Source organism: Triturus cristatus, chromosome 7, assembly GCF_964204655.1.
Source record: "Triturus cristatus chromosome 7, aTriCri1.1, whole genome shotgun sequence".
NCBI lineage: Eukaryota > Metazoa > Chordata > Amphibia > Caudata > Salamandridae > Triturus > Triturus cristatus.
Window position 1 is genome coordinate 1683724293 of NC_140590.1, and position 26406 is coordinate 1683750698.

General features: G+C 44.5%; 1 protein-coding gene across 2 annotated transcripts in view; it reads left to right on the forward strand.

The window, feature by feature from the left end:
- Positions 1–2870: 2870 nt before the first annotated feature.
- LOC146812720 (uncharacterized) overlaps positions 2871–26406 on the forward strand; it is a 158790-nt gene continuing 135254 nt past the window's right edge. The window contains exon 1 of one of the 2 annotated variants that reach the window (XM_085619830.1): positions 2871–3075. The gene's annotated coding sequence lies outside the window, so the exon portion shown is untranslated. The remainder of the gene's footprint in view (positions 3076–26406) is intronic. The other variant, XM_085619831.1, reaches the window with a different exon arrangement.

Below are 26406 nucleotides of genomic sequence, written 5' to 3' on the forward strand. Positions count from 1 at the left end.
GGGACAAAAAAAAGGCGGGCTGGTGTCGCAACATTGTTGTGGGGTTCCAGCCAGCTCCTGGCAGCTATGGTGCTACTAGTAAAGACCACTCCGCAGTAGCAGGGGCCTGTGGCAGCCATCTTGGGAGAAGGGAGCACCTGCACCTTAACACTGATTGGGAATGAAAAGGCACCCGGAGACCTAGGTCCAACATAAAAATGAGGGTGGAAAAAATGAGGCACGATCAAAAATAGATAGGGAGACCACCCTAGGGCTGACAGGTCTAACACCGGGACTTTCGGACGCAGCTGCGTCTTTCATCAACCAAGCCTGGGCCCCTTCTACCAGAAAACGATATTCTTCAGCCTGGAAGGGCTGGGTTTGTTGGTGCGTGGAACAACACGTGGATTCCGTGTGGGCTGAGTTATCTCATGTTGTAAATTTTCTGTCTGAAAAAGCATCAGAGGGTTTGGCGTACCGTTCAGTTAACAACTTTCGCTCGGCCATTTCAGCAGGCCATTCTCAGGTAGGCGGCAAGCCAGTAGGTATGCATCTGGTTATTTGAAAATTGTTAAAAGGTATTGGGGTAGCGAATCCACCTAAACTAAAGTATTCCTTGCTGTGGGGTGTTTCTCTAGTTCTTTCCTTATTTGACAACTGGCCACATAATGACATGTTGACACGGAAACAACTATTGTGTAAGTTAGCTATGCTTTTATGCCTATCTGCCTGTCGGCGGTCCTCCGACGTGAAAGCTCTGGATCTTACAGGTAGAGTATTTACTCTGCAAGGAGTTTCATTTAACATCACCGCCAGAACTAAAAGTTTGTCAAGAAGTGTTGAGTATCATGCTTTTCCTGGTAATGCAAAGCTCTGCGTAGTTCAATGTCTAAAGGCTGTACTAGACCTATATGACCTGTTGGTGTGGTCCAATTGTTAATTGCATTGCAGAAACCCTATACACTAGTGTCTACGGCTGCTATAGCCAGATGGTTGAAATCTGTCATGCAAGAAGCAGGTATTGATACCCAAGTGTATGGAGCGCATTCTGTGCGTGGAGCTATGGCCTCCAAAACTTTTATGTTGGGTTCTACTGTTCAAGATATCATGCATTCTGCTGATTGGTCTTCTGAATCAACTTTTAAACAGTTTTACTATAAACTGGTGGGTGATATAGCTTCAGTTGTATTTGATAAGCGTTAAACTAGCATAATCCGAAGCCTCCGGTCCTGTAATAGAATAAAGAATTAGCTAGCATTTGCGCCAAGAATTTTCAATTCTATTAAGGACATGGAGGCGAGGATTATCCCACACGGTTGTATTACAGAAAATGTAACGTTTACCCACTCGTATGTATTTATATTCTGTCTAAGCAGAAGTTACAGGGTTTTCCTGTGTTTCATTACTTCCAGGTTCTGAGAAGAAGATGGAATAAGAGTACTTCTGATTAAGAAGACGTCACTTTCCAGTTGGTTCGGTTCTTCCACGTTGGAGGATGTTATTTGGACTAAAGTTATTGTTTTTGGACTTTTGCTGTGCGACCAAAGAAAGAGGAGGTTTTCCAGTTATGGTGGCTCTTATAGGGTCTTTCAGGATGTGATGGCAATATATGCATCATGGGAAATGTAGTTTATTTACATATTAAAATGTTTTTCATTGGCTGCTGTGAGTGGCAATAAATAGAAAGAGAAAGCATAATCCTCGCCTCCGTGTCCTTAATAGAATTGAAAATTCTTGGCGCGAATGCTAGCTAATTTTTTATTCACAATGAGGTCCCAGTATGGATGCCAAAATTTCCTCCGAAGCTGATCTAAAAGCATTGAAACAAAAAGAAAACAATAGGGCGACCAGATTTTCAAAACCTAAAACAAGCATTAACAAAGCCAATAGGTCTAGCTTTAATGTGATAACACATGCGCACACATTACGTATGTCAAATGTATTCCTATGTATTGGTGGTGTTGCAATGGTGATGGTGTGGTATTGGCGGGGGTTGCATTGGTGGTAACTTGTTACTGGTGGCAGGGTTACCACCTTTCTCAGCGAAAGATTCTGAATGTGTTTGGAGCTGGTTCTTGAGAATTATTTTTCTGTAAAACCATACATCCTTTCTAACATGCCTGTTCTGCATTTATTCACACTAATACTAATTTAGAAGTTATATAATATCTTTGAAGTGGTTTCTTTAATGTATTTTCTGTAAGTTTATATTTCAAACGTGGAAAAGTAGTGTATTTTGCGGATTTTCAGTATTTTATTTACTGCTAATCACATTAAAGTACTGGCTAGGCCTATAATATACTGGCCATGTGGCAAATCATAGCTGTCAAGTTTCCCAGGTCTACCCATAGGTGACTGATCAATGCCAGGTTTCTTATTTGCATTCTGGAACATGACAAACCTGAAACATGGAGGAAGGACTGCAATTTGGCAACACCAATCAGCGAATGCCTTTGGGAACGTCCGGTAGCCATCTTAGACGAGAATGCACGCACATATTTGCTATCTGTATTGTGTGATCCTAACTGAAAGCCATTAAAGACCAACACAATTTGGAGCCACTAATTTTCTTTTCCAGCCCAATCGGCACAGCACAATCATTAGTTTAAAATATTACATTGGAAATAGCTACAAGCTGTTTCACATTTTAAATTCAAAGTTGCTTATCGATAATTAATAATTTGCTAGGCATGCACAACTTTTGTACATTTGTTTAAATTGTAATATAGAGTTGAATGACGGTATTGATTTCCCGTCAAACGTACGCACACTAACATTCCAAGATGGCCAACATCAGATCATCGTGCACCTCAGCGGAGGTCCACTGTTGATTTCGTAATCCGGCACAAAAGCCAGACGCCACAGAGGCAAGAAAACAAACACTGTCCCATGATGTTTTTTGGTATAGCTGCATACATAGCCCGAAATGAACGCAGTTCATTAAATATTAAATATCCTCTTGACCACTGATATTTGTAGTCAATCTGATTTGTTGTCAGCTAAATCATTCTGCTCCGATTGGTTGTTCCTTGCTGCTTTCCGATTGGTCGCTGCGAGTTCAACGACGTGCCACGCGGTCACGTGTGATGCAAAGAAGTGGGTAACTATTTGTACTTGTTTTGGAAATCTAATTAGTGAAAACATATAACTGTTTTACAAAAAATGAAAGGCGTTTACCCTTAATTCGCGGCTTTATATTTAGCAACGTCACGTTTCACAAACTTGGGGAGAGGATGTTACGGGTAGACCTGCCGACCTTAGAGCTGTGGAACCAGGTTCTAGTCTCGATGTCACCACAACATCCTGTGATTCTGAGCAATTTACCCAATCTGCCTACCATAAATGAACGTGTCCTACTGTGCTTGTGTAATGTAAATGGTGCTTACGTAAAGTGCCCCAATATCCTCGGGTCGAGTTGCGCTATATAAAACTGCAAATATCCCCCCCCCCCCCTAAAAAAACAAAACTGTGCAGTGGAATGTATCCATTGATGGCAGCCCGGTTTCCACATTTAGTGAAAGAACAATCACTAACGCTGTTGTGCCGAAGAATACATTCTTAATAAAGCCTCCGGTCTTGTCATGAAATTTCACAGTATGTAAATAGTGCGTTTCCAGATTAGCAAAGTGACACTTCTAAAGATAGTGAAGAGGTTTTACACAGTTTAAGGTTTGTCACGTAATATTTCATAGAATCGGTGGAAATGGGGAATAATAACACTTGATTTTTGTAGCACTTAGACATTCAGACTTGTTCTTTGTAGCGCTGTATGATGAAAAACAAATCACATTCAATTACAGAATGGCAACTCAGTTATTGTGCAGGTATTTTCTAAAAATATGGTATGGCGTCTGCCTGTAGTGGTGCGTGCTGCGGTCATGTGCTCTAACGTAGGAGCCAGGTGGCTCCTTACTTCCCTCCCCACTTTAGGTAGTCTCCGGCTTTCCTCTGGTTCTACGCTTCCTTTGTTGCAGTGGACAACCATAGTCTTTAGGTCTAGGACTGTGACGGGACTGGGCCTCGTACCGTGGAGTCACTCGTGTTGCTTCCACTTCTCTGATATGACCATGGGAGATACCCTAGGGCTTGGGCCAGATGCCCTTTCGATTCCATTAAGTTGTTCCAAGCTTTTCCATCTCCTGCTTTACCAGCAGGTGAAGGCGGAAGGGTATATTTTGGTGCCTAGGCTAGGCTTTAAGGTTTTATCAATGTATAGGTGGATTGAGGTGCTTTTCAAGACACCCTTGCCCTTGGAACGGGTGTGGGAATTGTTCATCCTCTTATTGCTCGTGCACCTTTTGTACAAAGAATACCAGGCCCAGGGTCCTCTGCTATGTGACAGCTGGGCAGTGTCCCATGGCCCTGTGGTTACGTGGAACGTTGCTTGTGTTTAGGTGTCTCTGTTGCATATAGTAACATTGATGACTCCTGGTAGTGTGAGGAGCTGCTGCCTGCTGTGTGCCTATATCTTGTACACGTTGGAACGAGAAAGGATCAGGGATGTAAGTTTTGATATAGGTGGATGTTCATTATGTTCACAGAGGTTCCAGTGTCGATCATGGCCTTTACATAGGTGGGCATGATTTGTGCCTCACACACGGGTTGGGGTCGTCGACCATGTCTTCCTGGGATAGCGTACAAGATCAACAATACATGTTCATCAATTGTTGTACTCGCCTGGCATCTTAGCTGCCCAGACGGTAGTGTTATTTGGCTGGTGTTTTTTTTCTTCCTCAAATGTCAGCTTTCAGAGGGTTAAGGTTGTTTGGCTCCTATCTCCAGGTTTGCGCCCCTGGTCTCCACTTTGACATACTCAGGCTGAGTGGTTGCTTCTCCACACTTGGAGCAGCCCTTCCTTTTTGCAGGACATGTGTCCATTGCGTGAGCATCCAGCCTACAGTTCTGGCAGCAGTTGAGCAACCCCTGTTGCACTGTTGCCAGGGGTTTCAACGTGGTCTTCTTTGTATTGCTTCTGTGGGCTCCACTTTGAGACTGGTGCTGTTTTTTGCCAAGGTTGATGTTGCGGTTGCTCACTTTTCAACAACTTCCATTTTCCTCCCCCGTAGTGGTTGCTAGTTCATGTGACATGGCTAGGATGAGGATATCCTCTAATTTCGTCTCTGGTTGTCGTAGGATTAATCACCTTAGTGTTGACGATTGGCACCGTTGTATGATTTCTGCCCTTCTTTTTGGCTGGTCTTCATCCGAACACATGCTTGCTATCTCCTTCAGTTGCGTCTAGAAGCTGTCAGTTGTCTCTTCCTTCCCAACTTGAACCGCTCATAATCCGGGTTGAGCGGAGGGCCGAAGAGGGCGTTGAGTGCCACAATAGCGGAGTCATAATCATGGTCAAACCCCGTCCCTGGGAAGTTTTCAAAGAGCTTGTATAGAAGTGTAGCAGGAGGGATCGCTTGACTGTCTCCCTTGTGGCTCTGAAATAGCTATTTCGGCAGCCTACACAAGTCTTCCATCTGGGGCCGCTATTACTGGGTAGGTAAGCTTGCTTAATGGGAGAAGCGCTGTCATTGAGGCAAGTGTGATGCCTTCTCCTGGCCGGTGGGCTATAAGTGCTGGCAGTCCGATTGCTGCAGGTGTCCCTTGTGCCTCGTGAGCCATGACCCCTAAATGTTGTTTCTCGCTTGTCCACTTCTCTTACCAGCTGTCTGCCATGAGTTACCTTGTGCTTGCTTCTTGCTCTTTTTCCCTTTGTATTTGTGGGCTGGTTATCAGGCCTGCATGATGCATGTGTTTGCCGTCCTCAGTGCGCTTGCTGTGCTCAGCTCTGGTACAGAGCCCAGTGTTGTTTGAAGGTCACACGGGGCCAGCACTCACTGCAAGGAGATGTGCCGCCCTTCCCAGCAGTTGCAGTGGTGCTCAGCTGTGGCTCTGCCCACAGTCGCGTGTAGTACCTCGTGCCCCGTTTGGCTCCCCCACACTCCAGCTGCAGTAGAATACTTTCCCTCACAACTGCCCTAATTCTGCTGGGAAGGCTGGGCTGAATGAGGTAAGGCCAGGCAGTGGTGGTTTTTGGCTTTGCATCATCACCACTGGAACGTTGGGCACGAGGGCCTCAGGATGTGTGCTATGCATGGAGCAGTAAAGGACCTTGAATGGTCACATCACGTTTACTTAACCCCTCGGCCGTGTCTGGACATAGGGGTTCTTGCTGCCCTTATTCACTCCAACGTAGGAGCCGAGTGGCTCCTTACACACGGTACTACTCTTTTCTGCCACTAGTACCATGTTCTTAAGACTAGAGGTGGTCGAGCCACTGAAAGTTCGAGCCTGATGTGTGGCTACAATATAAATAAATCGCACTGCTCTAGAATTTCCCTTGCTCTGTTGTCCCTCCGGTCTTCATGTTTGCACCGTTATCTGCCATGTCATTTATTTGTGCTGCCAAACGCAAAGACTTTTTTTTAGCAAGAACACATTTTTTCCATCAGCTGCAGCATTGCATCATTCTATGAAATGCTGAATGTTTTTAATGATTGCGTGTGTTAAGTGAGTAGTTGCACTTGATTCTTAAAGTATATTAAAATGAGCCATCAACCGATGAGTCATGACATCTCTTCGGAAAGAAAGAGATGGGACAGATTCATCAATGGTATATAGAGAATTGTGTTCCTAGAGAATGACTCCACTTTGTGTCTTTTATCTTCGTGTAAGACATAAACTTCTCCTTCCAATGCTCCTGTTTGGGCTGTGGTGTTCCTGGGGTTTTAAAGGAAATATCAACATAGTGTGCATGCTCCAATTTGGAAATTAATGCACATACTGCAATTAAGTACACTTAAATAAGGGAGAACTGTACGCTCCCAGAGCTATCAAAAGAATACAGAGTAGATTGTCAGACACCATTTAACCTATAATCAGTGTATTTAGTGTCTTGTTGAAACAAGTGCTGTGCATGCATAGGTGATATCTGGGCGAGCAGTTCATTGTCCTAAACAGAGTATGATATTCTGTTGCGGGATCCTAAATGAAATTTATCTTTCCACCTTCCTATTCATACAAGATTAGTCTTCGGCTTGGTCTGCTTGAAGAATTTGGTTACATTTAAATGAATGACTTCAGAGATTTAAGTCAACGTGAATCAGAGGTCGGATGAAGGTAAGGGCTTGCTGAGTATATCCTGAATTAATGTGCAAGTCACACAAATGAGACGGCGAGGGATAGGTAAGGTTTCCTTTCCCCTTTCCGACATGAAAGAGTTAAAGCCCTTATAATCCGAAGATGAGGCCTTTTAACTAAGGCTCCCAGTTTTCCATTTTTATAGAAAAAAATAGACAGAAAACAATCTATTTTCCTGAATGTATTTATTTGGAAAAATACTGGAAATAGTTTTTCTTCTGGACAGTTCTCACTACTGACACCCATGCATGCTAGGTGTGACTGACAGGTAAGAGTTAAAAATCAGGAAAAGCATTTCCTAATAAAGCTGAAACAACTGCAGTGGTACAGCTGTTTAAGCTGTTCTGCCATGCAGATGATTCCAGATAACTGTATTCTACTGTAAATGGCTAAAACTCATTGGACATTCAAACATGAATTAATATTTGTTAGTTAAATAAACATGTAAATATTCCTGTTGCAGTTCCGTTTTTATACTAAGCATAAAATAAATATGGATAAATACAGATACAATCAGCGAAAAATAAATACTGTTGATAGTGTACAGAAATGTAAAACAATAAATACCATAAAACCAGGAGCCATACTTATAACCCACTCTAAGATTTTTCGGTTCTCTATAAATTTCTGACAACACTTGAGTAAATATTTCAGAGAGGTTGGTGTCCTGAAGAAAGCCCAATACATCTAGTAAGGGCTATAACATGGGGAGAAACATGTTGACCCCTCAAAAAGGGAAGCATTTTTTCCTTTCTTTTTAACTCTACATACCGGTGACACAATCTTAGTCTACAAGTAGGAAGTTTTATATCCTTTTTTCTCGCTGTATTTCATCAAGATAACCCCTATCCAGTAGCAAAGGTAATATAACTCCTTCCTCCTCAGGATTTTTCCACCTTCAGAGCTTCTCTTGTCTCCAGGATTGTAGCTCATATTGATACAGTTCTTATCTGTGTGTGGAGGGGCCCGATGATCAAGCATGTGACCTGGGATGGGCGAGGGCTTTAATCCTATAAACATGAGTATGCACATCATCTAACATGTTTCGTATTACATTAGACATCATGAGATTTTTTTTTATAGCCTGGGTACCTTTTATATTCATATATTATTTCGAAGGTTGTGCCTGGGGCTCCATTAACCCTCTAATCTCCAATTAGTTTATAGCTAATCTAAATTCATAAAATGGGCTATCGTGCTATCCTCATAGTTGCCCAAATGATACCACCTAAAGTAATGTGGTGTTAAACCACCAACTGAGATAGCCATTCTTAGTTCACATTAGGATTTAAGATTTTGTTTTGGGCTCCATTTGAGAGGCTTGATCATCAAGACAATCAAATGAATTTGGTACATAGCAAGTACTGGCTACAAATGTACATAAGGACATTTCACATGTTGTCATCTTCATAAAACTGATGTTTTCCTTCCATAGTTTGCCTTATATAAAAAGATTTGTCTGGATTTTATTTGAGTTTGGTGTAGATTGTTGCATTACATTTTATACTCCAGTCAGACCGTGTCTCATGAACAGTGAGCGCTTGTGTTTTAATATACTTAATTTGTTCCCTGAGAGTGCTCTAACATCTTCAGCTAAAAGTTTAATTGCTGAGATAACTTTTGGATTATAACTAATTCCAAAAAAGCTATCGTTTGCGTTATCCAAATAAATGCTTTAGTCTGAAGGGTTTGCTTGGCCGTCTGTACACAGCAGTTTACATTGTTCTGGTATTCATATTTAGGTGGGAACGTTTTTTGTTTGAATGGGCAAAAGTTTTGTGGTTGTGTCAACCAAAGAGAGTATTCTGCTTCTGATGGGTAGCAGTACCTGTTACTTAATTGACAGATTGAGCCCAACAATGGGTTGGATCAAAAACCATAATGTGTTGTTATTAGACCCACTGATGGAAAGTGCACATAAACTGAAATTCTGTCAAGTAAATGGCAGTTTATTCCACCTACTGGATTGTGCATTGGCCTAAATAGTCACTTGTTTTCCATTGGTATATTTTAACAACCTCCTTAAAATCCCTCCCCAGCACATTTAAGGACCTGATTCTCAAACGTTTGGATTGGTAATTTCCTCCCATAATGCCTCTCCAATATTTTGAGCAAATTTGTATCCTTCAAGGGATTCACACTTAATATCATGAGTGCTCTTGAAAATGTACTCAAGTTGTAGTACCTCTTCAGAGATATTTGGATTCTGACTCTTACCTCATTCGGTCCCCGATTCTCACATCTAAAGTCAGTGGTCCTGCTGCAGCTTGTAAACCAAAACAGGCCGCCACATGACTTTTTTTTATACCAAAATTGACTGATCCGTTAATGGGATTGCCAATAATATAATAGCGTTATCAGTCCATGGAATCTAACCGATATACCCACCATCTGAAGAGACATGGAACGACTTTCTGAAGAGATCTGCTTCTCACTGCTGGTCATTTGTGGACTCTGACATAGCTCACCCCTGCAGGTCCTGGTTAACCACATTCTGCGACCCCTCATCATCATTTGAATGACATTCACAGCAAGGATCACCTTAATACAGTGAATCCTGCGGGATCCCTGACCCTCACCCCTCCCATCCATACCTACCTCCGAAGAGACAACCCTATGCTGCAACAATGAAGGTGGACTGTAACATACAAGAAAACAATAAATGCACTGCAGAGCCTTTCAAGGCTGCCAGCATACTACTCAACATAAACAGCCCTTCTGTCGCTCACACCACTTCATTCATCACAATGTTAAGCACTGCTCCCCATAACACAATAGCTGCACCTCGGTTGTCGTCATGTACGACAGTGAAACATCTCCCACATAGGATCAAAACAAGAACAACACCCTTCCAACTACACGTCTGTGCGGGCTAGCACTGAAGTTCCCCGTAAAGAGGTAGTAAGTGCAACATAAATATTACAAAGCAGCCTAATACTATAATAACTGACTTGGTATTTTACACTTGGTAATGTTGCATTTAGCAGTGAGGACATTTCCCAAATGGTGACTTTAAATTTTAGACTAGTTTGAAAGTTCCACGGGTAGTGATGCTGCATTTCACAAGTGGTCAGGTACTTTTCTTAGTTAATGATGTGGCGCGCAATGAGCCATGTAGTATTACACAATAAATTAGGCATTGAATTTCGTAACTAGCGTAGTAATGTTTTCATTTAGTGACTGGATTTCATCATTCATATCAGTTCTTCATTAGTGGAAGTCGAGGGCTGCTTTCTCTACTCAAACCGGAACAATGCAAGTCTTGCGCAGACACTCGAGAAGCACAGCTCAGGAAGCTGAAATTCAGATTTCACTGACACAAACTACAGTCAGCTGCAGTGCATACATTGCTAACACAAAGAAAATGTGCAGCACAGCAGTGCAAACTCCCCTCAAGCCCACAGAGATGCAGCAGAGCCAAGTGCAAACTCCTCTCTTACAGCCTACCCAACAGCAAGAGATGCGTCCCTCAAACACAAAGAAGCAGGTACTCTACTGGCAGCAGCTGGGCATCCTTCACAGACAGTCTAAACCTCACTCACACGCACAGACCGAGTGGAACTGTCGAAGATTTACCAACACACACAGAAAAGGTACAACCCAGGATCCAGCAATACGCTTCATGTGCTGGTCCACTGAAGATAGATTTATTGATGGATATGTATAAAAGATGAGTACCAACCAACATGGCACCCCCCCCCCCCCTTCTTGTTGACAGCACGCCACCCCACATTTTAGATTGTATATCCACACCGCACTCAATGATATTCACCTAGCCGATTCTACAGAGCACCTGTTAAAAGGAAAGAAGTCATACTTTCTGGCCCACAATCATTCCTAACCTCACCACATTTACAGCAGGGCAAAATATCTTATGTCCTTCTTTACCCCCTCCCGCCCCCCAACTCCCACTTGTGTTCCCTCTGTCTAATTCTAGCCAAGTATATTTACATTTATTGCATGACATCCTGCCACACTCCCCACTGGCGTGTTTCTGAAATACCTAGCTTTTAACATGGACCTGCACATATATTTATTTTACAACATTGAATTGTACTATATGTCCAAGGATTAGGCATCAAGTGTAGGGAAGACCGCATTTCTTCCTTCTGCTGTTCCTCCACATCCTGCTATTTGCTGAAAACCTGAAGTGAGTGCCAGGTAGTGCCATCTTTCCACCCACTCTCTTGCGGCTTTGGGGGTAGGGCACGGCCAGAGAACACAAGGGAAATGGCAGCTGCCTGGCACTGAGGTATAGCATTGAAAACAAAATGTTTTATTCACTGCTGCTTTGTTGCCCCTCTTCCATGTTAATGGCTTCCTAAGGCAGTCATGCATAACATTAATACTAGTCATACAGAAAGGTTTCGTAAAATTCATTTGAAGCACTGTAGCCCATAGGAGAATCATCAAGACTGTCTCAGCCAGTCAAGGAAGAGTAGTCTTGTAGAGAACAATTTGTGCAGTGCTTTTCAAAGCAGCAAAGTCCTCCATCGAATTGTTCTCTTACAAGCATATAAACTAGCACTGGCAAAGCCAATAGGTCTGGCTTTAATGTGACAACGTATGCAAGCACAGTAATATAGAAATGATGTTGTTATGCATGGTATTGGTGGTGGTGTTGGACTTAGTATTGGTATTAGTGGTTCTAGTAGTGGTGGTGGTATTGGAGATGATGACATAGGCATTGCTATTGGTGTAGGTAGTATTGGATGTGACATTGTTATGGGTTTAGTGTTGTGTAGTATTTGTGGGAGTTTGGTATTGATGGTGGTGATATTTTTAGTAGTATAGGGGTGGGTCAGGCCGTATTATGGTAGCTGTAACGGCAGTGGTGGTATTGGTGTTGATGGTATTAGAGTTGGTTGCAATGGGGTGGGGGGAGATAAATATACTGGCAAATGCTTGTTCCCGCTGGTAACGACCGTAAAGCATAACCCCCAGCATAACACCACCACTCTTGAAAAGACTTACCAATAATCCCTGGGATAATCAACGATCAAAGAATGAGCAATCAATCAAAGAGTACTTGAAGCATCCTAAAACACAATCTAGCTACATGTCGTCAGGCGCAAGGGGAGACCCCTGCCTCATCCTAAAAGTTAAAACGACACAAGCTATTAGCATAACCAAAAACTTATTCATCCAAGCCTTTAACAAGATAAAGGATGAGATCAAGGCCCTAAAATCTGACCTCCTATGCAATCTTTGGGAGCTGAAAAGAGATGTGACAGACGAAGGCACTAGGGTAGATGATCTTGAGTCTAGCCTGCATGAACAGGTTCATGACTGCAAGGCCAACTCATGTAGCACTTGAAGAACAGCATAACCCTGACCGAGAGAAGTGTGAAGACCTAAAAAATAGGTTCCCAAAAATATCATTCGCATCAGGGTTGTTCCAATGGCGATCCCACCCAACGACCTCCCACCCTATATGCAAAATCGAGGCAGTGCTGGAATCTGCGGGAAAACCCTCAGTCAGGCTCAACAGAAAGCATAGGGTTTCCCTGCAGCAGCCTCCCTATTTTTAGGTCTCGCCTGAGCCAGCTCGCATGCGCTGCTCTGCGAGGCTTCTAGTAAGGACTTCACACTCTCCTGTGTGTGTGTTTTTTTTTTTTTGCTAACAGGCTATTGGCCTTTGCGTGCGTCTTTCTAAGAAAGACAGCACACAATTGGCCAAAGATGGGTGCATGTCCCACCTTCTCTCTGCCTGCAGGCTCGCGCTGCCCATGAGGCACAGGGTCAAGACTGATTTGCATATGGCCATGTCTGAACTGGGGTGGCATGGTGAGCAAAATAACGATGGATTAAACCCAGATCTGTGACCGGGGGTGAATGTTTTGCCAATGTACAACATTCTGTCCATCATCTTGTGTGTTTTGCTGTTCGCCCTATGTGAGAAGGGTATTCCCAGACGTGGGTCCCGTGCTCACTACGCCACTGGAGTCAAGCTATCCTGGCTGAAGAGGGGTGATGAACAGCAGGACAGGTCGTTATTAGGTGACTATACATCACGGCACTGATGAGCGTTTGGCCATCATAGGACAATTTAAATAATGATTTCATTCTTTCAGATGGCAGCACTATTATTGAACGTATGCCTGTCAGAGCTGCAAACAAATGCCTTGAGCTGTTGCATGTAAAATGTGAATGGATGCACATGCTCACCAAGCTTGAAAAGGGTCGAATGTATAATTCATAAGGCTTCTGCAATAACACAAATAATAAATGGCTAGAAAGGCAATGATCTAATCAGATTGCTACCCACAAAATGGAGCATGGAATTGTCTGCGCAAAATGAAACTCATCCAATATTGTAGTGGAATGGCATACAGTATAGTTACTAAGCAATATTATGAACATGTATGTTTAATTGACTCCTAAAAGGACATGTCATGGTTGTTGCTTGTATCACACGTGTGCCATCCTAATACGGTGAAGGAGCACAAGAGGACACATAGTGCTATGAGATGGGACAACACAACAGGTGAGCAGAAAAATGGAACATGATGTTATGAACATGACATATCTTGTTGGTTGGTAGATTAGTGCTGATGTCGTAATTAGGCCACTTCAAAGCACTTCAAGGGAACAGGGGAGGGTGAAAAGCAAATTAGAGGGAAACAGGGGAAAGAAAGGGGAGCAAGAGTGTGTGTAAACAATGGAACAGAATGGTATGGTTTGCTTCTCCTTGTATAGAGCTTAGCCTTATGCCCCCTGAGACTGCTTTAAACTATTGAACGTGGACAATAGTTGGGCACAGAGAGCTTAGGAGGGAAGGTATGGATAAGAGGGAATAATGGAAATTGATGTCATGCCTAGTGCTTTAAATTAGATGGTACTGTTTTGAGAGGGAGATTACCTGCACTTCTCAAGAGTGACATAATACTTTTAATTGGAGAGTGTAAGCATTTCTCAGAAACAAGCTAGTACTCTGGTACAAGGTATCTGGACTTCTATTTTCTATTAAACACTGGTTATGCCATGTTGGATGATTGAGTAAAACTAATGCTATTGCTAGACTTCTTCAAAGCTATCCAAAGGGTACAGGAGAGGGCTGGAGGGTAATTAAAATGAAAAAGCTGAGAGGGAAGATGAAAGAAAGGCGAGGCGGAGAAAAAAGAATACAACATCATGCAACACTTTAGGCTGCTAAGAAGTATTGAGTTCAGGATTTCGATGTTGTAAAAGTGTAGCTTCAAAAGTTGTTTTGTCGCCTGCATAGACAACTGCAAAACTATCTGTTATGCACGCCATACAGCTAAGCACAATCTAAATAAATCACAGACGTTGCTACCAGGACATGCAAGAACAACAGGCCATGGTAACCCCAATGAGTGCTAAGTGGCTAGCGAGTTTCAGTCTCATGCCAAGTCCAATCGGCTGGCTGCTGAACACAAATACGCCCTGGATTAGTTCTAAGCTGTAAGCTTAGAACTAGAAACAAGCATTACTTACCACGCATGCACCTCCGGTACCATCTACTGCCAGCATTAGTGATTGTACAATCCTTACTCCATATCTTACGGACAGGGTTGGCTGCCTTCCACATCATCAGGAATTATTTTGGGTCTGGTTACCAGGGTGGCTGTTTCATGGTTATGATCTCTCCCTATTGCTTAAAGTCTGGTGTAGGTTCAGCCCTTTTTTCTCCGGTGTAGGGTGTCATCAGTGCAAGCATACAGCAGGACCGAAAGACCATCTTCCCTTCAGAGCCGGGATTGTACACACATCCAGGGCAAGCAAGGTGAGCTTGCAGGGGAGCCCTTTGAACCTACCCAATTCTGGGTATTTCTTTGATACGCATCATTAATGTAGGCCCTGAAGTAATTTGGCTAAAAATCATGGGAATAGTAAAAGGACATCAGAATCTTGATCCAGCACTGGCATCACAGGAAGTGACATCACCTGGTGTTTGACCCTGATTACATCACAGTTATTGACATTACACAATATTTGAGCCTGTTGAAATCAGCAGTAGCAGATAAAAATTTATGCTTTGAAGGTAAATGTAATAACTTTAACATCTCACTGAAGCAGATAAAAGGCAGATTTAAGAGCTGGCAGGTGTCTCGGTTGCAACCCTTACCCTTCTTATCTCTAAAATGTGGCACTTCTAGAGAGCTCCTGCGGGACTGTTATGTTGCTTTTCTGAATTGGCCTCTAAAACAGCCTTTGGCTACAAATCGCACATTACAAATGCTGTAAAAATAATTATACTGTTGAACCCTGGTCATACTTGAAATTCGGTAACCTGCTCAGCTGAAAGGTGACTCACACCGAAGCATAGCTGTCTATAGGAAAATGATTGTGGTCACAAGCATAACCCCTGACTGACTTCCAAGAATGTAAACACTGGAAATTTTTATGAGTTTCTCCAAAAATGACTCACTCAAAATGCAACATAAATACACTCCACATACCACATACCACTCAGTACCACATAATTACGCTCTACTCAATGCAACATAAATACACTCCACATTAAACCACTCAGTGCCACATAATTGCACGCCACATAATTGCACTCTACTCAATGCAACATAAAAACACTCCACATAAATGCACTCTATGCCACATACAACCAATCAACATGAGTGCACTCCACACCATGACACAATTTCACTAAGCATAATTTCACTCAACACCACCGTTCCAGGCCACACAAATCAACTCCACACATTTTCAATACACACCACATAATTACACACCAAACAACATATTTCAACTCCACAATCCACAACGTACCTCCAATCCACACCATATAGTGGCACCACCTGAGTACCAAACATCATTTACCACCACCATTTTGCATCAGCGCACCACGTCAGCATCACCTAAACCTCACCTAAGCATCACATCAGTCTGCCCTCGGAATCTGGCATCTGTTGATTCTCCCCTGGTATCCGTCAGCTGCTCGTGTTCTAATTAAATTACTGTTTTCCAACCTCCTCTCACCCGTTATTTATGTCCCGCTCCCCCATAACAAAAAAAATGATAACAAACAAGCATGAGAACAGGCAGGAAGAAGTTGCCAGCAGTGCAAGTACAAAAAAACCTAGAAGACATTTTTTATGGTAAAATCTTTTTTGAATCAGGTTGTTCAGTTGTATATAATGTCGTCTTGGTTTGTATAAAAGTAACGAAAATGCTTAACACTTTTTATTATAACTTTTCAACATGATGCACAGCAGGCACAATGCTCTACACCATATCCAAAAGTTCTGGCTAAACACATAAGGTCCCAAAGGTGAGACCTATTGGCTATGCCAATGCTTGTTTAACCAGGGTGCACTTCTATGAGGACAAAGAAGCCATAATGGCATAGGATTGAGCGAATGGGCCATCATCCTTTAATGGATTGGACATTCAGCTATTCCAGGACCTAGGACCAGGTACACTAGCCAAATGCAGATCCTTTAAGCCAGTTCTTGATTTCCTCAGCTCTAAAGATATTAGCTGTAGGTGTGGTCACCCTCTCCGACTCCTATTCAAATGGGAAGCAAAACAACTTGCTCTGGCATCTTTGAAGGACACTTGAAAGACATTGGGTCTCACTGAGGAGGTGCCAGAGTCACCGCAGAAACTGATGGGGAAAGAGTACGATGAAGAAATGTGTGGACAACAATCGCTTACAAGAGACGTCACCCGAAACCAGACCCACGAAAATTGCAGCCAGCAAGGAGAGCGTCCTGACACGTCTTCAGTAGGCAACGGCATGTGGGGTGACTCTCACGCACACCAAAATCTCCGAGCACACTTGAACTGCCCTGGGTGTTATAATTTGCGGACTGGAAAACATATCGGTACTAAATCTTTTCTCTTTCTCTATATTCAGGTAAACAGGGCCACATACTCCTAATCCGTACTTATGTTGGAGAGGAAGTATGGGATGGTTCTAAAGTTTTAAATGTAATATTTTTCCCACATAATGATTTCGGGCAATATGTAGTTTAAAACCTTGTGGTTTATTGGTTAAACTTATTTAAATGGGCACTTATTGGGGGTGGAGTGTGGTATTGTGTCTTTTCTTTATCTCTATTATAGAGTTGAGAGTTACTTATGTCACTACCTTATTGTTTATGTCATTTGGAATATGTTTGTGTAATATGGAACTCACTGATGCAGGAGCTTGGGTTTGAAAGACTCAGAAGCGGTTGGAGGTTGACTGAGTTGGATGCCTTGGCTCTTGCACCAGTGGGTCCTTTCATGGCACTTTGAATAAAGAAGAATAATTTTTATATAAACCACGGATTCCTCGCTTCATTACAATGGCGACGATTGGTTTTCAATAATAATTTTTTACAAAGAATCCCTGAAGTTACATTTTCTACAAATTTGGAATATATTCGTCGAGGTATTCTTCATGATTCTACCCTTTTTTCACGGCTACTTCCTCTAAAGTCAAGGTACTGTAATTTGAAATTGTTTGGCTACTTGAAGGATCTGTTGCTCGCTCGTGACATTGCTCGCGCTTAAGTCTTGTACCGCGCTTTGAGCTGTTCACGAGAGTGATCCTTGTGACATCTCTCCCTGACGATTGTTGCCAAGTTACCTATGCACTGACGTGTCAGATGTGCATCTACGCAGCTCACGTCACTGGCGGCCATCTTGGGAGGACGTTTTGCACGTTTTACTTCACGTGGAGTCCATTTTGATGTTGTTGGATTTTCTCTAACCAGCTATGCATTTGGAAACGCTGTGATCCGTTACAACAAGGCTTACTGCAGCTTCTTCTGGAACATTTCAGTTCTTCGCGTTGCTTAGCTTCAGTTGTGGTATGTTTTTAATCTTATTTGCGGATCCAGTGATTCGCACACTTTGAGTACAGTCAGTGATTCGCTCCCTTTCAAGAAGGTTGGAGGTTTTAAGTACAATTCTAATGGTACCATATTGAGGTACATGTTTAATAAGTACATTTCTTATTAACATTTACAACAGTGATTTGCACACTTTTAAGATAATATTACTTGTGCATGTCCTGTGTAATTATTTGTCCATGCTTCTTCTACAGTGATATGCACACTTTAATTGAGTGATATGTGTACTTCAGTCTGACAGATTAATACTTTATTCACTATACAGTGTGGTTAAAAAAAAAAAATATTTTCCTTTTAATTTTCACGTACTAAATTTTCATTTGAAAATGGCAGCTTCTCAAATCTGTAATCAGCCTGCCATATTTTTTCAGATTCCAGGCAAACCAAAATTGCCATGGAAGAAATGGTTTGAATCATTTGAAAACTACATAATAGCCATTGATGGCACTACATTTTCACCTGAAAGATTGAAAGCAATTTTATTTAGTTTTCTAGGCACGGCAGCAATAGAAATATTCAAGAATCTCATCCCCATAGCACCACCCTGTAGTGGTGGAGATGGATGGAATGTTTATAAGGAAGCTGTAGCAAGACTAGAGAAACAATTTGAGGATGAACCTAATGTTTTAATTGAAAGACGTTCTTTTCACAAAAGGAAACAACTTCCTGATGAAACCATCGAAGAATATGTTGCAGCTCTTAGAGTTTTGGCAGCGAACTGTGAGTATGGAGCAAATGTAGATTTCTTCATTAGAGATCAATTTGTGCTCAACTGTGAGTCAAAAAAAGTACAAGAAAGACTCCTTGCCTGTCGCAATCCTACATTAGGTGAAGTGTTAGATTTGGCTAAAGGAATTGAAAGGTCTATTTTGTCCTCGAAGGTCATCACTGCTGAAGAATCTAGAAATGCTGCTTCCTCTTCTCCTGTTTGTGCCATACAATCTTTCAATAAGGGAAACGCCAAAAATAACAGAGACAGTAATCTAAGTTGTTGCAGATGTGGTGCCAAAACACACTTGGCGAATTGTTCTGACTGTCCTGCATTAAAAACAAAATGCATCAAATGTGGCAAAGTTGGTCATTTTTCATCGGTGTGCAAAGCACCAAAGAAAATTTCAAACTCTAGTGTTAATAATATTTCTAGTGTAGAGCATGACTTAGGAAATTTACTTCTTACTGTTTATGACGATTTGTTTGATGAGTCTGTAAACAACTTTACCATTCCTTTTAAGGCTCCTTTGGGTACTGTATTAGTTGGTGACGTGTCTTTTGAAGCCATGGCAGACTCAGGTTCACCGATTAACATCCTATCCGATATTCTTTTCAAAGATTATTGGAGGGGTGTTAAACTCAAGAAAACTGATGTTAACCCCTAGGCGTTTGGTAATTTTGATATTTCTATGTTAGGCTTCTTGGAAGATAAGTTGGAATTTGAGGGACGCAAGGTGCTTACAAAAATGTATGTGGCTATTGATGGTAAAAACATAGTAGGATGGTTTGATTTGGGGAAGTTGGGTGTGATTTTATGTCCAGGCTCAGATCGCCCTATTCAATTAAGAGATTTAGCTGTCAATAGCATTTCTATTGATAAGTCTTCTTTGGAGATGATCCTGAAGAAACACAGTGATATTTTTAAAGATGAAGTTGGGCAAGTAAAAGGTTATACACACAGAATCAAACTAAAAAAAGGAGCTGTGCCAATTCAAATTAAAGTACGCATGGTTCCTCTAAGTATACGGCAAAAATTACAATCTCACCTAGATACTCTGTGTTCTGAGGGCATCATCGAATCCACTGATAGTTCTGAGTGGGTTTCTGCTATAGTTATTCCCCTTAAAAAACATCAAGATTTGAGATTGTGTGTGGACCTTAGGTCTCGTAATAAAAATGTTGTGGTAGACACTTATCCCTTGCCCAGAATTCAAGAAATGTTGGCAGCTGTTAATGGTGCATAGTTTTTCTCCATAATCGATCTTAAATTAGCGTACCATCAAGTGCTTCTTTTTTTAATTTTTTTTTTTTAAACAATTTTTATTAGAAACAAAGACAGCAGCAGAGACAATAACCTTGACAATGTAGATAAGCCAGTCCATTCGATAACAAATCAACTTCAGCGATCCTCGACCTCGCTCGAGTCCAGAGTATCACAATCCAATCGGCGCCAATCGCTCCCCCTGAAAAGCAATTGCGTGTCCCTGGGTCAGGAGTCTGCATATCACTCTGTCTATTCATGACCTTTCACCATGTGTGCCATCCAGTCCTCCTCTCACCCCTCACATCCCAGCGGCCTCTCCCTCCTGAGTTCTATCCTCGGAGAGACACATATTTCTCCTCTATACTTATTCCATTTCCCCCACTTGTGGTCCCCTTTAAACACAGTTTTTTCGGCGAGCATGGCATGATCCATATCCTTTGCCCAAACTGTCATCAACGTTATGGTGTCCACTCCGCACCGCTGGGCGATGTTCCTCTTAGCTACATACCACCCCAATGTGGCCACTCCTGCTCAGCCTGCATGAGGTCCGTCGCTAACGTGGGTGTCGGGTGAATTGTCTTACCACACGTCCTAGTAAATTGCCTGGTAACATCAGTCCAGTATCTGTATGTGAGGGCAGCCCCATAAAATATGCAAGAATGTTCCCATCTGAGCGCAATGTCGGAGGCAGAGTGTGTCAGGTCGCCTAGTAAGCCTGTGCACCAGGATGGCATCAAAGTACACCCGATGCAGGATTTTAAGCTGCACCAGGCAAAGACGCATTGGGATAGCCACCTCTCTGTGAGGACAATGCCTCCCGCCAGTCCTCATCTGCCAAATCCCCTAGTTGGTTTTCCCAGGACACCCTGAGCTTCGACATCGGATCAACCCGGTTGTTGATCAGCTTCTTGTACGTGAATGATATGGCCTTACGGTTCATAGGATCTAACAAGAGCCTATCCTCCAGGGGAGAGGAGTCTGGAAGGGGTGTGTTTTTAGGGCGGGCCTATTCTATGGCATGGCTTATCTGTAGGTACCGAAATCGCTCCGATGGAGCTAATTGATATTTGGCCTGAAGTTCCGGGAATGATGCCTTTTTGCCCTTGACCCACAGATCGCCCACCTTGGAGATTCCAATCATCTCCCACTTATCGAACCCCGGATATGCGCTAAGTCTCCCTAGAATATCCGGCTCCCATAGTGGGGTAGCCTTCGTTAGTCGTCCCGCCATCCCATCCGTCTCTGCGCTCCATGCCTTACCTCCACCGTGCGCGCCGTCGGGCCGGTCAGTCCCAATTTCTTATGATTTGTGTACAGAGCTCTATTATAGCCCCCTTTCCCCAACAACCAATGGTCCGTGCGGAAGCTCGGATCATCATGTCTCCCGAATACCCAATGGTTAATGACCGTCAGTTGGGAGGCTTGGTAGTAAAGGCGCAGGTCAGGCAATCCTATACCCCCATCATACCATTCCATTGTTAACTTGGTCATAGCTATGTGGGGCGGTTTATTGTCCCACAGTAAATCTCGTAATACGGCCTCAATCTGCGAAAACTAGGAATTAGGGACCGAATTGGGCGTATTATGTAATGCATAAAGGAAACGTGGCAGAGCAAGCATCTTGTATAAGGACGCACGACCCAGCAATGTTAGTGGGAGAGTTTTCCAATATATGACATCCGTACGAAACCGCCGCAGCAGCCCCTGTAGATTCCTTTAAAAAAACAATGTGGTATTGGTAGTGATAAATATCCCCAAGTAAAGGAAACCCTGGCAAGCCACCGGGATAGTGTATCCTCGAGGACTTCGAGGAGGTTCTCCCCAAAGGGAATACATCTGGGATTTAGACCAGTTTATTCGATACCCAGAGTGCGCCCCAAAGATATGAAAGATATGGAGTACCCGGTGTAATGATCGCGCTGGGGACGCAAGGTACAGTAAAATATCATCGGCATATAATGATATTCGGTCTTCATATTCTTCTGTCCATCTCATGCCTCTGATACCCGGATCTCCCCGTATCCAAACCGCCAATGGCTCGAGAACCAGGGCGAAAAGAAGCAGCGACAGTGGACATCCCTGCCTAGTGCCTCGGCAAAGGGGGAAGGAGGTGGAGCGATGATTATTCACTAAGACGTGAGCCCTGGGTTGTGAATATAACAATTGGACCCATCTCTTGAATTTGGGGCCGAAGCCCATTCGGTCAAGAACCGCGAATAGGTACTCCCATGCTACGGTATCGAACGCCATTTGCGCGTCAAGTGCTAGTAGTATAGCCTCCTCTTCCAGGGTATGCACTTGCCCTATGACCCCATTGACCCTTCTCAGGTTGCGTGCCGTATTCCGTCCCGGCATGAATCCAGATTGATCCGGATGGATCAGATCTGTTAAGTAGGGGGGCAGACGATTCGCCAGTAGCTTGACCAATATTTTTGCCTCTATTGCGATTAAAGAGATAGGTCCATACGAATGACACTCGTCGACTGGCTTGCCGGGTTTATGGATAACCACTATAGCGGCCTCTCGGATGTCTTCTGGGAGGAGGGCGAGTTTGTAACTTTCATTATAAAGATTAAGTAAATGAGGTGCTAGCATGGAGGCCATTGGCTTAATTAGTACAATTGGGAGTCCATTCGGGCCCGCCGCTTTACCTGTGCGGATATCTTGTATGGCCTTATGGACTTCTTCAGTGATAGATCAGCCTCTAGTGCCATTCCGTCTTGCTCAGAGAGACCCCTCACCTCGATAGTGACAAGAAGGTCCGCCGCCTATGCCGCCTGGGAGGCATCCGGAGTCCCATATACTGTGTTATAATGCTGAACGAAAGTTTCAGCAATCTCCCGTGGGTCTGTGATCAGAGTATCCTCAGCACCCTTGAGTGCACGCACCCATCTTGCTGCCTGCTCTTTCAGCTCTAGCCAGGCTAATAACTTTCCGGTGCATTCCCCTTGTTCAGAGATGCGATGTCGGCCAGCCAATATTCTCCTATTAACGTCCTCTAGTAGTAGCTGTTTTTAGTCTTGCCTTTTTATGTTTAGTAAGTGTTGAGTGCCTGGATCTGGGTCTCGAGAGTTAACAACTTCAAGACGAAGAGTTTCTGTTTCCAACTCCAGCACTCGTCTACGGCGCTCGGCCCTGTGGCCAGCCATCGCCGACAACGCCCTTCCCTTGATCACTGCTCCATATGCCCCCCACAGTGTAACAGCTGACGTGACCGAACCAGTGTTTTCCGCAAAGTAGTACTCCGTATCTTGCCTCAAAGTATCTCTGATGTGAGGGACCTTTAGTGCCCAGGGTGGAATCCGTACTGGGCCCGGTTGTGGCGGGTGTCGCATACCCAGAATCGTAAATACAGGGGAATGGTCTGACACTCCTCGCGCCAGGCACTGTGAGTCCGAAAAGTCTTGTATATGTTGCGCGTGTGTAAACAGATAGTCTATTCGTGATTGACTCCCGTGGACACCCGAGTGAAATGTGAAGTGTGTGTCCCTGATATGCGCCCACCTCCAGACATCAACCATCCCCAAGGCCTCTACGAAGTCGCGTAGGTGGGAACCGTGCGCTGGGTCACGTCTAGGGGGATCTATCCACGAGTCCGTCCATCGTCAAATTAAAGTCACCCCCCATTACCAGTGTGCCCATTGGTAGGTTTAGTAGTAAAGTCGCAACATCAGTCAGCGTCGTACGTTGCAAACCGGGAGGTGCATATATTGAAACAACATTAAGAACTCTACCTTCCCACAAACCTGTTCAAGCTACGTATCGCCCCAGCTGATCTGTCCAGGTATTGTGAAGCACGTAGGGACAGTTTTTCCGCAGGAGTATTCCAACACCCCTCGATCCAGTAGTGAAACCTGAGTGTGCCAACATACGGTATCCTTTCCTATCTAGGGCCTTACATGAATTCCCATTTAAATGAGTTTCCTGTAGTAGCACCATATCAAGCCCTTGTCGGTGGACAAATTGCAACACAACACCCCTCTTAATCTTGTCTCCTAACCCATTGACGTTCCAGGTGACAAGTCTAAGCCCTTGCCCTATCATCATGAGTCCCAGGTAGCAACGGGTCAACATGTAACGAGGGCCCGCGATGGCCGGAGCCCCTCAGTGCAGAAAATTGAGTACCCTCTGGACTTTCCTTGATAGCACTAAAGTATTGGATCATCTCCGCTGTTGCCTGAACATCACAACCAATCAATCCGTACCAATATACACAGTCACAATATCTCACCAACAAATAACTCCCCACGTTGCTCCCCCAACCGATGAAACTCCCCAAGAACCCTATCCTTAGAAACAACCCCCCCTCCCTGCTTCTCTGCATAACGGGACCAGAACTGCCCGCCACCCCCAACATGCAGAGTGCCTGTCACACCCCCCATAAACAATTCTAGGGAACGCAAGTAACCCCACTCTCAGTGCGGCCGTAAGTTTACAGTTAGTGTCTCACCCCCCCGCCCGACCCCCACATCCTTTACAGCCGGACTGGGCCCGGCACAATCCCCCCCCCTGAGATCTCATAATTTCCCCTCGGGCATGCATGTCGGCACATAGCTTCCTAACTGCGGGCCAAATCTTAGCTGAGTAGTCCAATCCCATTAGATGGGCATTACACTCCATGACATATGTGCCATTTTCAAGCAGTGGAACAGTTCCAAAGAGTCGGTATCATTGATATCCCACCGATAACAGCTCCAGACCAACCCCTCCCCAACCCTCTGTATACAGGTCCCTTAGTATAGGGCTTTCTTACACCAATGTTACACTCCCAAGGACACCCGAGGCGCCCCGGGTTAGATAGCTACACCATATGATCTCACCTGGCACCGGGTTAGCGCCCTCCCGCCGGCTCCTGCGAATCAGAGTTAGAATGCGCCCGGGAGCGCCGATGCTGGCACCAGTCCACATCATCATCTGCCGCCGAGGATGTCTTCTGACTTTTTCTCTCGACCTTGCGTCAGCCCTCTAGCCAATCCCAGGCCTCTTCCGGAAGGGTAAAAAAACAAGATTTTCCGTTTGCTTCCACACGTAGCTTAGCAGGAAACATCATAGCATACTTGAGTTTCTGCTCTCGTAGAGCCCGCTTTATCTCCAGAAAATCGCGGCATTGCTTCTGCACTCTCAGTGTAAAGTCCGGAAAGAACATGATCCGACTGTTTTCCAGGGTGAGCGGCGGGGCTGCCCTTGCCGTTTGCAATATAACATCACGGTCACAAAAATGAAACACCCGCGCCAGCAACGGCTGCGGGGATGCTCCAGGCCTCGGACGGCCCCCGGGCACTCGGTGAGCTCTTTCAATTGTGAAGCACTTGGAGAGTCCCCTGGGTTGTAGATGTTTAAGGACCAGATCCTCTACAAATAGGTCCACTGCCTGCCCCTCCGTCCGTTCCGGTACACCAATAATGCGGATGTTGTTCCTGCGTATTCATCCTTCGTAGTCGTCCAGTTGCAGGGCCATCGCCTCATTAGAGGAGCTGAGCACCTCGACCTGTTCCTTGAGCAGGGCGGTATCGGTAACTAGTTCCTTGGTTGTGCTCTCTACCGTTCCCATTCTCTCCGTCAATTTCTTCATATTCTCACGGATCAGCGTCACATCTGTGGCCACCGTGTCAATTCGCACCTCCAGGGAAGTCCGCACAGCCGTTATCGCCTCCAGAAGCTCCCTAATCGAGGGCTCCGTGTTATCACCTGGTGTCGCAGCCTCTGTTCTATCCTCCGCCTGCTGCTTCTGCCATGCAAATTTATCCAGCTTCGACTGGATCGCAGTCCGGTTCGCGCAGCCGGTCGCCATCTTCTTCAGTCTCCGATACACCCTCCGATGACCTGGGCGTCTCCACTAATCACCGCCGCCAGCAGTGAGATCCCCCACTCGGCCTGTCGGTTTTCGCGGGAGGCACCTCTCCCGGAGGGAGATCCGGCTTGATCAAGCACCTAATGCGCTCAGGTGACAAGACGGTGCGCCTCTGACCCAACCGCAGGAGATTGTTTAAGGAACCGGGCCAGCATTCCTCGACAGGTGCGTAACTCTCACTCCGCCACATATGTCGCCCCGCCAGCAAGGCGGACCAGGCACGGCGGCAGGCCAGAAATCCAGGGGACCCCGGCCTCCCTCACTATGCTGCCCGAGCGACAAATGCCCGGTCGTCTCTTTTCAAAGTACACGGCACCATCAAAACGGGGACTCCTCCTCCGCAGCAGGTTGCAGCCCCTGGTCTCCCCTGAGTGGGCCTCCACGTTTCTTCAAGGGCGCCAAAGCGACAGGGCCTCCACTGGCGACCAGCCTGAATTACTGCAAAAACAGGGCTGCACTGGGGCCAGGCCCTGGAAGCCTTAACCTGCAGGAGTTCACTTTCTGGCTCGCAGCAGTCAGCTCTCTACAAGTAGCTTCAGCATGGGGTCCCCCCTTCAGCCGCGCCACAGCGGTAACAGTCCAGTAGTGGGGAGATCACCTCTACTCAGTATCCGCCCATATTTAGTGCCTGATGTCCCAAAACTGAA